Here is a 15,361-nt window from a genome sequence, read left to right on the forward strand (position 1 = left end):
TATTATATCCTGCAAAGCTCTCATTTGTGAATGAAGGTGAAATTAAGACTTTTCATAGCAAACAGAAACTGAAAGAATTTGTTGCCACTCATCCTGCCCTGCAAAAGATGCTTAAAGATGTGTTACACACAGAAACACAGAAACATGGTCACCAATATGAAAGAAGGTAAAGGAAGGAAACCTCACAGCAAAAGATCACAGGAAGCTCAATTTCTCTTTGACATAGAATTAAACTCTGATGCTCTGTTAAAGCAATGTGTTAAAGTAATCTATTATGTTCTCTTGATGTCTGTTAAATTCTAATCGTTCAAAAACGGCTGCATTTTTATTAAGAGCTATGGGTTATGTAAATATGTGCTTATTTTCAAAAATTTGAATAATCACCTTGTAACAATGATCAAATTTGGTCTATGTTATGTCATGATTTTAAGAAATCTTATTTCAACCAGATATTTTGGATTTTGAGCCTTCTTGGCATTCTTGACAGGCATTCAAAAAATCAAAGTTTCAAACAATCTGGTCTCTAAATTTTTCAGTAAATCCTGGACTTTGGTTTTTCCAGTTTGGGCCCAACTGAAAAAATCGAAGGACCTATGTCTCTCATCTTATAGAGACACCAACTAATCAGGCTATTTGGATTATATTAGAAGGATTGTCAAGATGTGATGTGGTACCAGACTTTAAGTTTCTATAATGGAAAATGTTATTAATACAAATGTTTGAGAATTAAAAAGTCTAATGATCTTGTGTTACTAGACATGATAGTTATCTTAATGAGAAAGCCCCAGAGACCTAAACGGTTAAATACTTGTAAAATCCTACAGGTGCTTTCAAAAATACTGTGAAGTAAGCAAGTGCCTCTTGTTGGTTGATGAGTTTATAATTTTAAACATGGCGACTTAAAGTCTTTTATCATCCACAGTTATGTATGATGTGCTGCTCATAAAACTTAAGCGTTGTTGGTTGTGTGTTTGGCTGTCCTCCTAGAGGTTCCTATGGACTTTTTCCAGCCACTTCTATTGTATTCAGTACTTTGGAATGGCTCTGTAAACAGACGAAGCCAATAATGTATTAACAGTACCAACTGAGAGAAAGTATGGTTAGCTGAGGTTACTAAAAACAAAAAGCAATTCAAATCAATTGGCAATCTACAAAAAGACTTAAAGATTTTAAAAGCTATTATTAAAATTGCTATAATGGTCTATTATGCTATGTTATATGTGTGTACATATTTTATGTCCACATGGGGACATTTTATTAAGAGTTTTGTTTTAAATGGCTTATAGATAAGATTGTCCATAAATTTAAGCTGCTAAAATCAATCTAAGATACATTTTAATTTGTGGGACCTGAATCTGTGTATCATATATTTTAAACATGTTGGTAGTAAGAAACTAAAAACATTTTATATGGTTGTGCTTAAGATTACTGGTTTAACAAACTACACCATGTTAGATATTTAAGAGGTGTTTTCAAATACATGATTCTTACAATTTATAGAAGGCATTGGACCTCCTGGTAAATGTTTTCTTAAGTTGTTATCTAATGGTTGAAATGGTTTGCTAAGTATTCATGTAATATGGCTATTGTCAGCAAGTGATCTAGGACTTGCTCTCTCATTTCTCTATTCTAAGCCCAACTTGTTCTTTCATTTCTCTATTCTCTTCAAGGTAGGAAACTAATTCTATTATAAAGGAATCTGTAGGATGCACAATTTAATCTTTAGACCTTATAAAAGAGATGGGTAACATTTTTCTGTAATAGCATAGCCAAAATAAGAACTTAAATAATAATCTCATAGCTAGATTCAGTTCGTCATCAGCGAAGTATACAGTAAGTAGAAAATACCTCCCTTTCAGACAAAAGGGAAAGAAAGTTTTAAAGTGAGAATATAATTTTCCTCATGGGCATTGTCTACCTTAGAAAAACTACTACAGAACGTGCCTGTGACTATAGGCTTGTAGTTCAGGCCACCGAAGTTTAGAGATGGGCCTTGGGCACTCCCTTGACTTGCATCCTCTGGTCTGCTTTAACACAAACCAGGAGGAAAAGAAAGCTAGGCATCAGAAGCAATGGGTGGCAGGCCTATCAATGGCTGATCTGTACAGTAATCTGCCTCAAAGAGACCCAACAGGCCAGTCCACTGCAGTGGCTTTCAATGTGGTAAGCCTGGGCTTCAGCAGAAGTCAGCTTGTGAAGAGCCCTGGCAGCTCTGCCAAGAGTTGGATCACTGGAAATGGACCTGCCCTGGAGTCGAAGGATGCCCAAGTCAGAGCCACAGATCTTATTGGCTCTAAGCTGAAAAGCCCTTCACTCAGCCCAACTTCCAAAGTGACCACTGCAGCTGAGGGGATGGTCAAGTAGGGTCAGCAACATTGAAGGCAGAACTGTCAATTTCTTGTTAGAGATGCCCCTGCCTTTACCTGGCCAGCTCTCCTCCCAGGCCAGCCAAGTAATGAAAGTCAACAGAGTGCCTTCCCCTAGGAGGTTCACACCTCCCTTATGATATACCCCATGTGAAGAGATAGATAGGTCTGGGCCTCTGAATTTACAAGGCCTAAAGCCCACCAGATTATTATCAAGCCCCTTCTATCAGGTTCTATTTGCCTCTCCATCAGAAAACTTAATTGTAGCTTAGACAGCACCTTTCTTAGCTCCTCTAATAATGACTCTGTCCTTTGTTCTAGATCCTGTCTAGTGTACTTGGGCCTCATTCCTTTGTAATCATAACCTCTACTCTACCACCAATGGCTCTACTCCCAACCTGTGTGTACTGATGATCCTCTTCCCCACTTAATGCTGTATAATTGTTCAAACCTGGTAAATGCCACTCTTAGGATCATTGGTTACTATCCTCACTCTGTCTTTTATGACCTTGTCTAAATATGATCAGAGTCAGTAAATTTGGAAGGCTTCCATAACCTTAGCAACTCATGGCGACAGCCTAGGATGGTTACTGGCGCCATAAACTAGAGTGTCAATTTGTTGGGTCAACAACAGGAGCCACTGTGCACTTGCTCCTCATGTGGGATCTCTGTCCTTAATGTGCTGTACATTGTGATTCAATGCTATAACTAGTACTCCAACAGTATGTTTCACTTTGTGTTTCTATGTGGGTGCAAACTGTTGAAATCTTTATACTAAATTGATCTTCTGTATATAAAGAGAATTGAAAATGAATCTTGATGCAAATGGAAGGGGAGAGGAAGTGGAAGAGGGGAGGGTTGCGGGTGGGAGGGAAGTTATGGGAGGGGGAAGCCATTGTAATCCATAAGCTGTACACTGGAAATTTATATTCATTAAATAAAAGTTAAAAAAAAAGACAATGATATATGAAACCAAATAAAATGCTATGGAAAAGACTCTTGAAGACAGGAATTCTAATAAAATGTATATTTAGATGGTATGCTACTACATGACAATAAAAGAACATTTATGAAAAAAAATAAATAAAAAAAACTGAATTAATTTTCTATGCATTTTCCAATTTAACACCAGGGTTTTTTTTTTCATTTCCAATTCTCTTTATATACAGAAGATTGATTCAGTATATAATTAGTAAAGTTCTCATCAGTTTGTACCCACACAGAAACACAAAGTGTAAAAATACTGTTTCAGTACTAGTTATAGCATCACTGCACATTAGACAACACATTAAGGACAGATCCCACTTGGGATGTAAGTACACAGTGACTCCTGTTGCTGACTTAACAATTTGACACACAATTAATCTTAGGTGTTTAAATTTTAACTGAAAAGTTATCCCTGTTAAATATATGAGTGGGAATAAGAGAGGGAGGAGATGTATAATTTGGGACATGCTCAATCAGACTTGCCCCAAATGGTAGTGTTAGAAACATGCCAGGGGATTCCAATTCAATACCATCAAGGTGGCATGTGCCAATGCCATCTCACTAGTCCAAGTGATCAATTTCAGTTTACAATTTACAATTGATTATAATGATATGTATAAAAGTCAAAGAGATCACATAAACAAGACTAGTAACTGCTAATATCTGATAGAATTAAGAAGGAAATTATGATCCAACATGTGAAGTGGGATACACAGCAGACTCATAGAATGGCAGATGCCCTAAATAGCACTCTGGCCTCAGAATTAGCCCTTAAGGCATTTGGATCTGGCTGAAGAGCCCATGAGAGTATTGTAGGCATGGAAAGCCAAGACACTCTGAAAAAAAAAGAAAAACCTAAATGAAAGATCTCTGTGAGTGAGTTCCCAATGGAAAGAATGAGCCATTAAAGAAGGAGGTACCTTTCTCTGAAGGGAGGAGAGAACTTCCACTTTAACTATGCCCTTGTCTAAATAAGATCAGACTTGGTGAACTCCAAAGGCTTCCATAGCCTTGGCAACTCATGACAAGGGCCTAAGGTGATTACTGACACCATGAACAAGAGTGTCAAATTGTTAAGTCAACAACAGGAGTCACTGTGCACTTACTCCTCATGTAGGATCTCTGTCCTTAATGTGCTGTACATTGTGAAGTAATGCTATAACTAGTACTCAAACAGTATTTTCCACTTTGTGTTTTTGTGTGGTTGCAAATTGTTGAAATCTTTGCTTAATTTATACTAAATTGATCTTCTGTATATAAAGATAATTGAAAATAAAAAAGATGGCTGTAAGATTAGATTTGTTATTTGGATAACTAGATCATGCTATTCATGCATCATTATAAATTATAGCAAACATGCAGGAGTTTAAGTGTCAAAAGATTTACAATTATCTACACACATATATTTCCATTTTGTGAAATAATTTTAATTATTTTCAATGTGATTCTCTGAAAAATAACACTATGTGTAAGTGAACCAACTATCACTATTTGTCTCTAGTGGTATGGCATTCAGAGAACATGCTAAATTATCACATGTTTTTAATCAATACGTAATTCATAAATATTGTGATTCATATTTAGTTTATTTACATTTGTAGGCAAAATAAATAAATTTCCATACTAAAAGTCAAGATTCAATAACCTTCGATAATTTCAAATATTTATTTTCCAGAGTATATGCAATTAGTTTCCAGTTTGCCTGCAATATTTTATTATTTCCTTTCCTAACTCTTTTTACATAAAATGCTAGAAAATATGGATTAGTCAGAATTCTAAGGGCGTCATTCAAATGAGAATTTTGATAAAAATATGGAAAATGCTAGTTAGCTAAAATGTGGATTTGAATCAGATTATCAGAGTTAAAGTTGAGCCTTAAAGAAAAATACTATATGCTTGATTATTAACACTAGTGTTAAGATTTTTAAGTGGAAATACAACATATGTGCATAACACATGGTAACAATTCATATTGCTGAATATAAATGAGATGCACAAACTATCTTGAGTTAAAAAAAATGTACCTGAGATAGTTATTCTAATTGATGCCATTATTTAGGCAGGAAGAAAGGGAATAGATGAACAACAATTCATGGAAACTATGACAGATCTGAATAATTAGAAGGCATACTTGAGGAGAAAAATAGCAATAAGCTCATTGACTATGTATGAATAACTCAGTGTCATTGAATTCTTCAATCTTTCAGTGATGGGTTGAAAACCCAACTGTTCTCTAACACATAATAAACTCAACCAGAAAAAGTTACAATTCCTTTAATTCTTCTGGAAAAAATGTGATCATCCGGATTATTGTTCCAAGATTTCAGTTGTATCGAGTTCTCAGACTATGTAAGGGCTGCCTAAGTAATCATCAATGAATAAAATGAACTAGTTGTTCATTGTGGCAGCTTGTCCATGCTTAAAGGGGGCAGCTGCAGACTGCAATTAGGATTCTTAGTTGAACTTTCCTAAATCTGAAATGTAGTCTCAAAACACTGCAAAAGTCTAACAGCAGCTGCTTGTTAGCTATGGAGTTCATGTATTTGATCACCAAAGATATAATGACAACTGATTTCTGATATAGGAATTCATATAAATATTTTTTTTTACAATTTAAGCTTCTGAAATTTTCTGATTTATCACTTAAGAAACACCCCACATAATTTCATGATTAGGTTTCTGTTTCAGGATTTCACCTGCCATATTCCTCCCATTGCCAGTAGCAGAGAGCAGTGTTCTTCACTAACGTAGCTCCTTGCTATAGATTATATATTTAATTCCTAGTTGAGTGGTGCCTCTTACAAGTTCTCAGAGAAAAGCCATGTCCATTTTGGAAATGGAGGGACTTAAATAGAGGCTAAAACTATAAAGTAGGGAAACATTTATTCTCTTTGTTTATCCTTATATAATCAATGAAAAATTAATCTTATTGAAAATGTTTTTATATATTACCATGTAAAATGCCCACAGAATGCTGGAAGTTGTAGGCACAATACAGTGGGATATTGCAAAAGTACAGTTCTCATAATTTGGTGGATTCCAAGTTGGCTGAATTGAGAAAAGATGTGCTGCTTTAGGCTAGGAGAAAATAGCAGGAAAAAATGGAGGTATTGCATCCCTGGGGGAGTTGAAGACAAAACTGCAGTGGAAATTCTGCAGATGCAAGAGTGACACTATGGCATAGTGCAGAAGTTACAGCAATGAGCACAGACACAATATAGGATCCCACAGCCATGAGCAACAGGACACTGCCAGCTTTGGAGAATGAGGTGAGAGCAGGCTGCATGCAGCAGGCTGTGCCTCTTGTGATATTGCCAGAGGGAGAGCCTGGCAGCCCACACTGTCTTTGAGTCCATCCTGGGATCCTAATAGGAGCAGGGTACTCCTCTAACACAGTGAAGACAAAGGACATTTCTTTATCCCTATTCCCCAACAAGGACACCCAGTCGGGGGAAGTTGCCATTTTGACAACAGAAGTGGATGCAGCAGTAATTGTATGTACCTGTGAGCCCAGGATGTTACCAGAGGGAAATATCCATACTCCTCACAGACTTTGAATCTGACTGGGGGCTGCACACCCACACAGGATTGTGAGGTGCCCCCAGCCTCTCAACATATTACAGGTTCTAATGCCAAAAATGCCAAGGAGGATCACCCATAGGCTCTGGGAACATCTCTATTCTCTCTGTGGATGGGAAATGAAGAATAGTTTTTTTTTTTTTAATGAAATTGATACACCATTGGCCCAAATAACTGAAACAAAGAGGGATAAGAAACAAATCAATGAAATCAGAAATGAAAAAGGAGGTGTAACAACAAACACCATAGAAATAAAAATAATAATCAGGAATTATTGTGACGAGTGGTATGCCAGCACATTGAAAAATCTAGCAGAATTGGATAGATTCCTGTGCACATACAATCTACCAAAATTGAGTCATGAGGACATAGAAAATCTGACAGACTAGTAACCAAGATTGAGATTGAGTCATAATAGAGACCCTCACAATAAAGAGAAGTCCAGCACCAGTTGGCTTCACTGCTGAATTCTACTAGACACTTGAAGAACTACTTCCAATTCTTCTCAAGCTATTCAAAACATTTGAAAGGGAGGGAATCCTCCCAAACTCCTTCTATGAAGGCAGAATCACCTTATTTCCTAAACCAGAAAAAGATATAACAGAGAACTACAGACCTATATTCCTCAAGAACATAGACACAAAAATCCTCAAAAAATACTAACAAATCAAATCCAACAACACATCAGAAAAATGGACCTGGACCAAGTGGAACTAAAGGCTGATATGCAAGGATGGTTCACATTCACAAATCAATAAATGTGATCGACCACATTAACAAACTGAACCAAAAAACAAGATTATCGCAACAGTGGCAGTGAAAGCATTTGGTACAATAAAACATCATTTCATTAAGAAGACCTTCAGCAAATTGTGTATAGAAGGAACATTCCTCAAGAGAATTAAGGCAATTTATGACAAACCCACAGCCAGCATCCTACTGAATGGGGAAAAGATGGAAGCACTCCCCCTAAGATCCAGAACCAGACAAGGATGCCCACTCTCATGATTGCTATTCAATATAGTCCTGGAAGTTTTGGCCAATGCCATTAGGAAGAAAAAGAAATCAAAGGGATTACAAAATTGGGAGGGAGGAAGTCAAATTATCCCTATTTGCAGATGATATGATTCTAAACATAGGAGAACCAAAAGACTCCAGTAAGAGATTATTGGAACTCATTAAAAAGTTTGGGAAAGTGGCAGTATATAAAATTAGCACACAAAAATCAATAGCCTTTGTATACAAAAACAATGCCATGGCTGAGAAAGAAGTCTTAAGATCACTCCCATTCACAGTTGTTACAAAAATATTTACATGCCTTGGAATAAATTTAACCAAGGACGTGAGAATTCTATGACTGATAATTTTTTTAAAATGATGAAAAATAGAAGAAAACACAAAAATGTGAAGCATCTTCCATGTTCATGGATTGGAAAAATCAGTATCATCAGAATGTACATTATACCAAAAGCAATTTACAGAATCAATGAGATCCCAATCAAAATAGCAAGGACATTCTTATCTGACACCAAAAAAAAAAGACATTAAGGTTATATGGAAACACTACAGACCCTGAATAGGTAAAGCAATCTTATACATAAAACCAAAGCTGGAGGCATTATGAAATCAGATTTTGAGACATACTATTGGCAGTTATAATTGAAACAACCTGGTACTGGCAAAAAAAATGAGTAGACCAATGGAACAGTGTAGAAACACCAGATTAATCCATGCATCTACAACCAGCATATTTTTCACAAAAGAGCTAAACCCAATCCCTGGATCAAGGACAGTCTCTTCATCAAATGGTGTTGGTAAAACTGGATCTCCACATGCATAAGAATGAAACTAGTCCCCCACCACCACCTTACCCCAAAATCCACTCAAAATGAATCAAATACCTTAATCTATGACTCAATACCATCAAATTATTATAGGAAAAAATTCAGATAAACTTTTCAAGACTTCAGCATAGGCAAAGACTTTAATTTTTATCCCTCAAACCTCCCTGTCTGTGATTATGAGGAATTATTATAATTGAATTGGCTATGAATATTAATTATGGTAATAAAAATAATGGCTAATAATTTTTGAATCCTTAACTAAGGGCCGATTTTGTTCTAGGGACTTGGCAGGTATACAACCATTAAATTTTCACAATGACCCTGTAAGGCAGAAACTATAACCTTTTTATGTTTTGAAAAAAGAGGGTCAGTGCTGTGGCTCACTTGGTTAATCCTCTGCCTGCAGTGCCAGCATCTCATATGGGTGCCAGGTTCTAGTCCCAGTTGCTCCTCTTCCAGTTCAGCTCTCTGCTGTGGCCCAGGGGGGCAGTGGAGAATGGCCCAATTGCTTGGGCTCCTGCCACCATATGGGAGACGAGGAGAAGCACCTGGCTCCTGGCTTCAGATTGGCATAGCTCTGGCCATAGCAGCCATTTGGGGGGTGAACCAACAGAAGACTTTTCTCTCTGTCTCTCTCTCTCACTGTCTAACTCTGTCAAATAAATAAAAAAGAAAAAGAAACTGAGGCCTAAGTTGTTTAAGTAGGATGTGAAGGTCACAAATGCTTTATTTTAATTCCCCAAAGAAAAAATATTGATCATAATGCATTTGAACATGGGGTTTAGAGGCTTACAGATCTGGCATTATGCCTTATCCCTCTAAGTGCAGCCACAGTCATTTATCATTTGTTTTCCACAATTGGTGGAGAAATATAAATTTAAAAAAGAATATAGCTCTTCTTTATCTACTCTGAAAATTTTTTGACTTGCCGGAAGGTAGTAATTAATGGATAGATACTGACACATGGATGAGTGGATGAAGAACTTCAGCTTTGCTATCTTCTGCCACCAGATAACACAAAAATGCCTAAACAAGTTGAAAGTCTCCTTTCTGGGACTCACAAGAATATGCAATAGTAAATAATCACTAGACTTTAATCCTAACCACTTAAGATTACAAGGGGATTCTACACTTTACAAACACGATGGAAAGACAAATTTGATTTGTCATTCTTTTGTCTTTTTCTATGTATTCAGTATAATTCAAAAATTTTACCTTCATGGCATGCTCAATCGGACTTGCCCCAAGTGGTGGAGTGAGAAACGTGCCAGGGGATTCCAATATAATCACATCAAGGTGGCATATACCAATGCCATCTCACTAGTACAAGTGATCAATTTCAGTTCACAATTGAGCACACTGGTAGGTCGAAGAGTCAAAGGGATCACACAAACAAGACTAGTGTCTGCTAATACTAACTGATAGAACCAAAAAGGGAGAAAACCATCCAGCATGGGAAGTGGGAGACACAGCAGACTCATAGAATGGCAGATGTCCTAAACAGCACTCTGGCCTCAGAATCAGCCCTTAAGGCATTCAGATCTGGCTCAAGAGCCCATGAGAGTATTGTAGGCATGGAAAGACAAGATACTCTGGAAAAAAAAAAGAAGACCTAAATGAAAGATCTCTGTGAGTGAGATCCCAGTGGAAAGAATGGGGCCATCAAAGAAGGAGGTACCTTTCTCTGAAGGGAGGAGAGAACTTCCACTTTGACTATGACCCTCTCTGGATAAGATCAAAGTTGGTAAACCCTAAAGGCTCCCATAGCCTCGGCAACTCATGACTAGAACCTAGGGAGATTAATGATGCCATAAACAAGAGTGTCAAATTGTTTAACCAACAACAGGAGTCACTGTGTACTTACATCTCATGTGGGATCTGTCCTTAATGTGTTGTCCAATGTGAAGTAATGCTATAACTAGTACTGAAACAATATTTTTACACCTTGTGTTTCTGTGTGGGTGCAAACTGATGAAATCTTTACTTCGTATATACAGAATTGATCTTCTGTATATAAAGATAATTGAAAATGAAAAAAAAATACTTGGTGTTAAATTGGAAATTGCATAGAAAATTAATCAATTCTTAAAAAAATATCATGTAGGATCTCTTTCCTTAATGTACTGTACATTGTGATTTAATGCTATAACTAGTACTCCAACAGTATTTTTAACTTTGTGTTACTTTTTGGGGGGAGACTGTTGAAATCTTTACTTAATATATACTAAACTGATCTTCTGTATATAAAGAGAATTGAAAATGAATCTTGATGTGCGTGGAAGGGGAGAGGGAGCGGGAAAGGGGAGGGCTGCGGGTGGGAGGGAAGTCATGGGGGGGAGCCATTATAATCCATAAGCTATACTTTGGAAATTTATATTCATTAAATAAAAGTTTAAAAAAATCCCTTCATTATTCTAAAATATTTTTAAGTTCTTTTTAATTTTTATTAACATGAAAAGAATATTTTTTTTGTTTTTTTATTTGAAAGTCAGACTTACACAGAGAGAGCAGAGGCAGAGAGAGAAAGTTCTTCCATCTGAATGTTCACTCCCAAATTGCCGCAATGGCTGGAACTGTGCCGATCTGAAGCCAGGAGCCACGAGCTTCTTCCAGGTCTCCCATGTGAGTGCAGGGGCCCAAGGACATGGGCCATCTTCCACTGCTACCCTGGGCCATAGCAGAGAGTTGGATTAGAAGTGGAGCAGCCGGGTCTTGAACTGGCATCCACATGGGATGCTGGCACTTCAGGCCAGGGCATTAACCCACTGTGCAACAGCACCAGCCCCAAAAGAACAGATTTAATATATTTCTCTTTTTTTGACAGGCAGAGTTTCACAGTGAGAGAGAGAGAAAGAGACAGAGAGAAAGGTCTTCCTTCCATTGGTTCACCCCCCAATAGGCCACTACGGCCAGCGCGTTGCAGCTGGCACACCGCACCGATCAGAAGCCAAGAGCCAGGTGCTTCCTCCTGGTCCCCTAGGTGGGCACAGGGCCCAAGGACCTGGGCCATCCTCCACTGCCTTCCTGGCCACAGCAGAGAGCTGGACTGGAAGAGGAATGACCAGGACAGAATCTGACACCCCAACTGGGACTAGAACTCATTTTGCCGGAGCCGCAGGCAGAGATTAACCTAGTGAGCCATGGTGCCAGCCTGATTTAATATATTTCTGAGGCAAAATTCTTGTGAGATAACCATATTTCACTACCTTCCTTCTCCCCATCAACCAATGTTCCTCCTCCCCTTCTTTTTTCTTTAATCTTTGCAAAAGCTTAATTTTAGTCCATTATATAATCACAGATTTAATGCCCCACTAACAATAATAAGTTAAAGGTATAAAGATCAAGATCAGATCACAGTTTCACAGAAGTATAAACAAGGGCTAAAAACATCAAATCACAAGATGTCCATTTCATTCCTACACATCTTTTGTGCTTTATAATGACTACCATATATCAGAGAAAACATAATATTTGTCTTTGGGATACTGGCTGATTTAATTAAGCATAATTGTTTCCAGTTACATCCATTTCTTTCCAAAAGACAGGATTACATTAATTTTTAAGACTGGGTAGTATCCAATCACGCATATAAACTAAAAATCTTTTTTGATTTATTTATTTATTTGAAAGTCTGAATTATAGAGGGTAAAGACAAAGAGAGAGAGAGGAGGGGACAGAGAGAGAGAGAGAGAGAGAGAGAGAGAGAGAGAGAGAGATTCTTTCTGCTGTTTCACTCCTCAAATGGCCACAGCAGTCAGGGCTGGGCCAGACTGGAGCCAGAGGCTTCTTCCAAGTCTCCCACATGAGTTCTGGAGCCCAAAAACACAGGCATTTTCCATTATTTTCCCATGTGCACTAGCAAGGATCTAGATCTGAAGGGAACATCAAGAACTAGAATGGGTGCCAATATGGATGCCAGCACTGCAGATGCCAGCATAACCTGCTACAGCATAGCTCTAGCCCCAACATTTTCTTCACTGAGTCATAAATTGATGGAATCTGTGTTGATTCTATATGTTAGCTATCTGTGAATTGATATCCAATGAACATGAGGGTTCTTTCATAGGGTGATTTCATTTCATTTGGGTAATTCCCAGGAGATGCATGACCGGGTCATATGGTAAATCTATTTTCAGATTTCTGAGTAACCTACCTATTGTCTTCCATAATGATTGTGCTCAATTACATTATCACCAAGAGTGTATTAAGGTAATGTTTGCCCTAGATCCTCACCGGTGTTTATTATTTCTCTGATTTTTGGATGATTACCATTGTAACTGGGTAAGGAAGTACTAATGTGGTTTTTATTTGAATTTCCCTGATGGCGAGAGGCGGCAAGATGGTGGAATAGGAAGGGAGCACATTGATAGTTCAGCAAGACACACAGGTTAATAAAAGTGGAGATACTGCAGAGTCAAGGAAGAGTAGGGGAAGAAACAGCAGAGGAAACTCTTCTGGAACTAGTGATTCACAGTGGACCTGCGTGGAGAGCTTGGGAGCCCAAGTTTGGGACACCAGCGGCAGACTCAACACACCAGCGCTGGAACGAGAGGTGAGCTGAACCTCAATAGCCCAAGACACCAGCGGGCAAGCAGAAAGAGGAGACTAGAGGGAACGAGGCTTGAAACTCCGTGGGGAAAAGTTCACCAGGCTAACTAGAAGAGAGAGAGGAAAAAAAAAGTGACCAATACGGACACAAGTTTCTCTCTCTCTGCTCACCCCTCAAAGGCGAGCAAGACAAAGAGCAGGTGCCATTTTGGACATATGTCATAAGCAGGGCAACCTCAGGTCTGCACCGGCCCTGAGCCTAGCAGAAAAACCTGATGCTGGGGGGAGGGGTGAAATAACAGGAGATTAGGATCTAACTTGGCAACCCAGTGGGAGACTGCAGGAGAATTGGAGCCCACACCGAGGGCAGCAGAGATTCCCTGTGTAGTCCTTGGGAAAGAGCTTCCGATCTCTGGCTCCTGTGGGTATATCATTCGCCTGCTAACTACCTCCAATTACATTCAGCTGTGTGGAATTACTTCCTTTTTGAATAAAAAAAATGAGAGATTTACCACACCTAACCTGGGAGTGTCATCTTTGTCACACCCTCAACCCAGAGGAACCAAACACAGCTCTCAGTCCATACTTATCTCAAGCCTCTAAGGCTCCACCGAAAGCAGACAGTCCAATTAATATAGAGCCCTAGTGTAACAAGAAAAAACACCACAGTGAAGAAACCAAATATCTCCAACATGCCATACAACAAACACAAAAACCAAGCTAACAAGGACAAGGAAGACACTATGACGCCCCCAAATGAAAAAGACACCCCAATCCAAGATTATGAAGATGAAGAGATAGAGGAAATGCAAGAAGCAGATATCAAAAAATTGATAAGAACATTAAGAAGTTCTCAAAAACAAATTCTTGAACTACAGAAATCCTTAATGGACAAGATAGAAAATCTCTCTCATGAAAATGAAATATTAAGGAGGAATCAAAATGAAATGAAACAACTAGTAGAACATGAAACTGTGATAGTGACAAAAAACCACAATGAAATGAAGAATTCAATAGATCAAATGACAAACACATTAGAGAGCCTTAAAAACAGAATGGGTGAAGCAGAAGAGAGAATATCAGACTTAGAAGACAGAGAACAGGAAAGGAAACAGGCAAACCAAAGAAAAGAAGAGGAAATTAGAAATCTAAAAAATATTGTCAGGAATCTACAGGATACTATGAAAAAACCCAACATTCGGTTTCTAGGAGTTCCTGAAGGCATGGAGAGGGAGGAAGGATTAGATGGCATTTTCAGTGAGATACTAGCAGAAAATTTCCCAGGTTTGGAGAAGGACAGAGGCATCTTAGTACAGGAAGCTTATAGAACCCATAATAAACATGACCAAAAGAGATCCTCACCACGACATGTTGTAATCAAACTCACCACAGTGAAACATAAAGAAAAGATTCTAAAAGGTGCAAGAGAGAAACGTAAGATTACTCTTAGAGGATCTCCAATTAGACTCACAGCAGACTTCTCATCAGAAACCCTACAAGCTAGAAGGGAATGGCAAGATATAGCCCAGATACTAAGAGAGAAAAACTGCCAGTCCAGAATATTATATTCTGCAAAGCTCTCATTTGTGAATGGAGGTGAAAATAAGACTTTTCATAGCAAACAGAAACTGAAAGAATTTGTTGCCACTCATCCTGCCCTGCAAAAGATGCTTAAAGATGTGTTACACACAGAAACACAGAAACATGGTCACCAATATGAAAGAAGGTAAAGGAAGGAAACCTCACAGCAAAAGATCACAGGAAGCTCAATTTCTCTTTGACATAGAATTAAACTCTGATGCTCTGTTAAAGCAATGTGTTAAAGTAATCTAAAAACAAAAAAGCAATTCAAATCAATTGGCAATCTACAAAAAGACTTAAAGATTTTAAAAGCTATTATTAAAATTGCTATATTGGTCTATTATGCTATGTTATATGTGTGTACATATTATATGTCCACATAGGAAATTTTATTAAGAGTTTTATTTTAAATGGCTTATAGATAAGATTGTCCATAAATTTAAGCTGCTAAAATCA

This window comes from Lepus europaeus, chromosome Y (assembly GCF_033115175.1).
Source record: "Lepus europaeus isolate LE1 chromosome Y, mLepTim1.pri, whole genome shotgun sequence".
Lineage (NCBI taxonomy): Eukaryota > Metazoa > Chordata > Mammalia > Lagomorpha > Leporidae > Lepus > Lepus europaeus.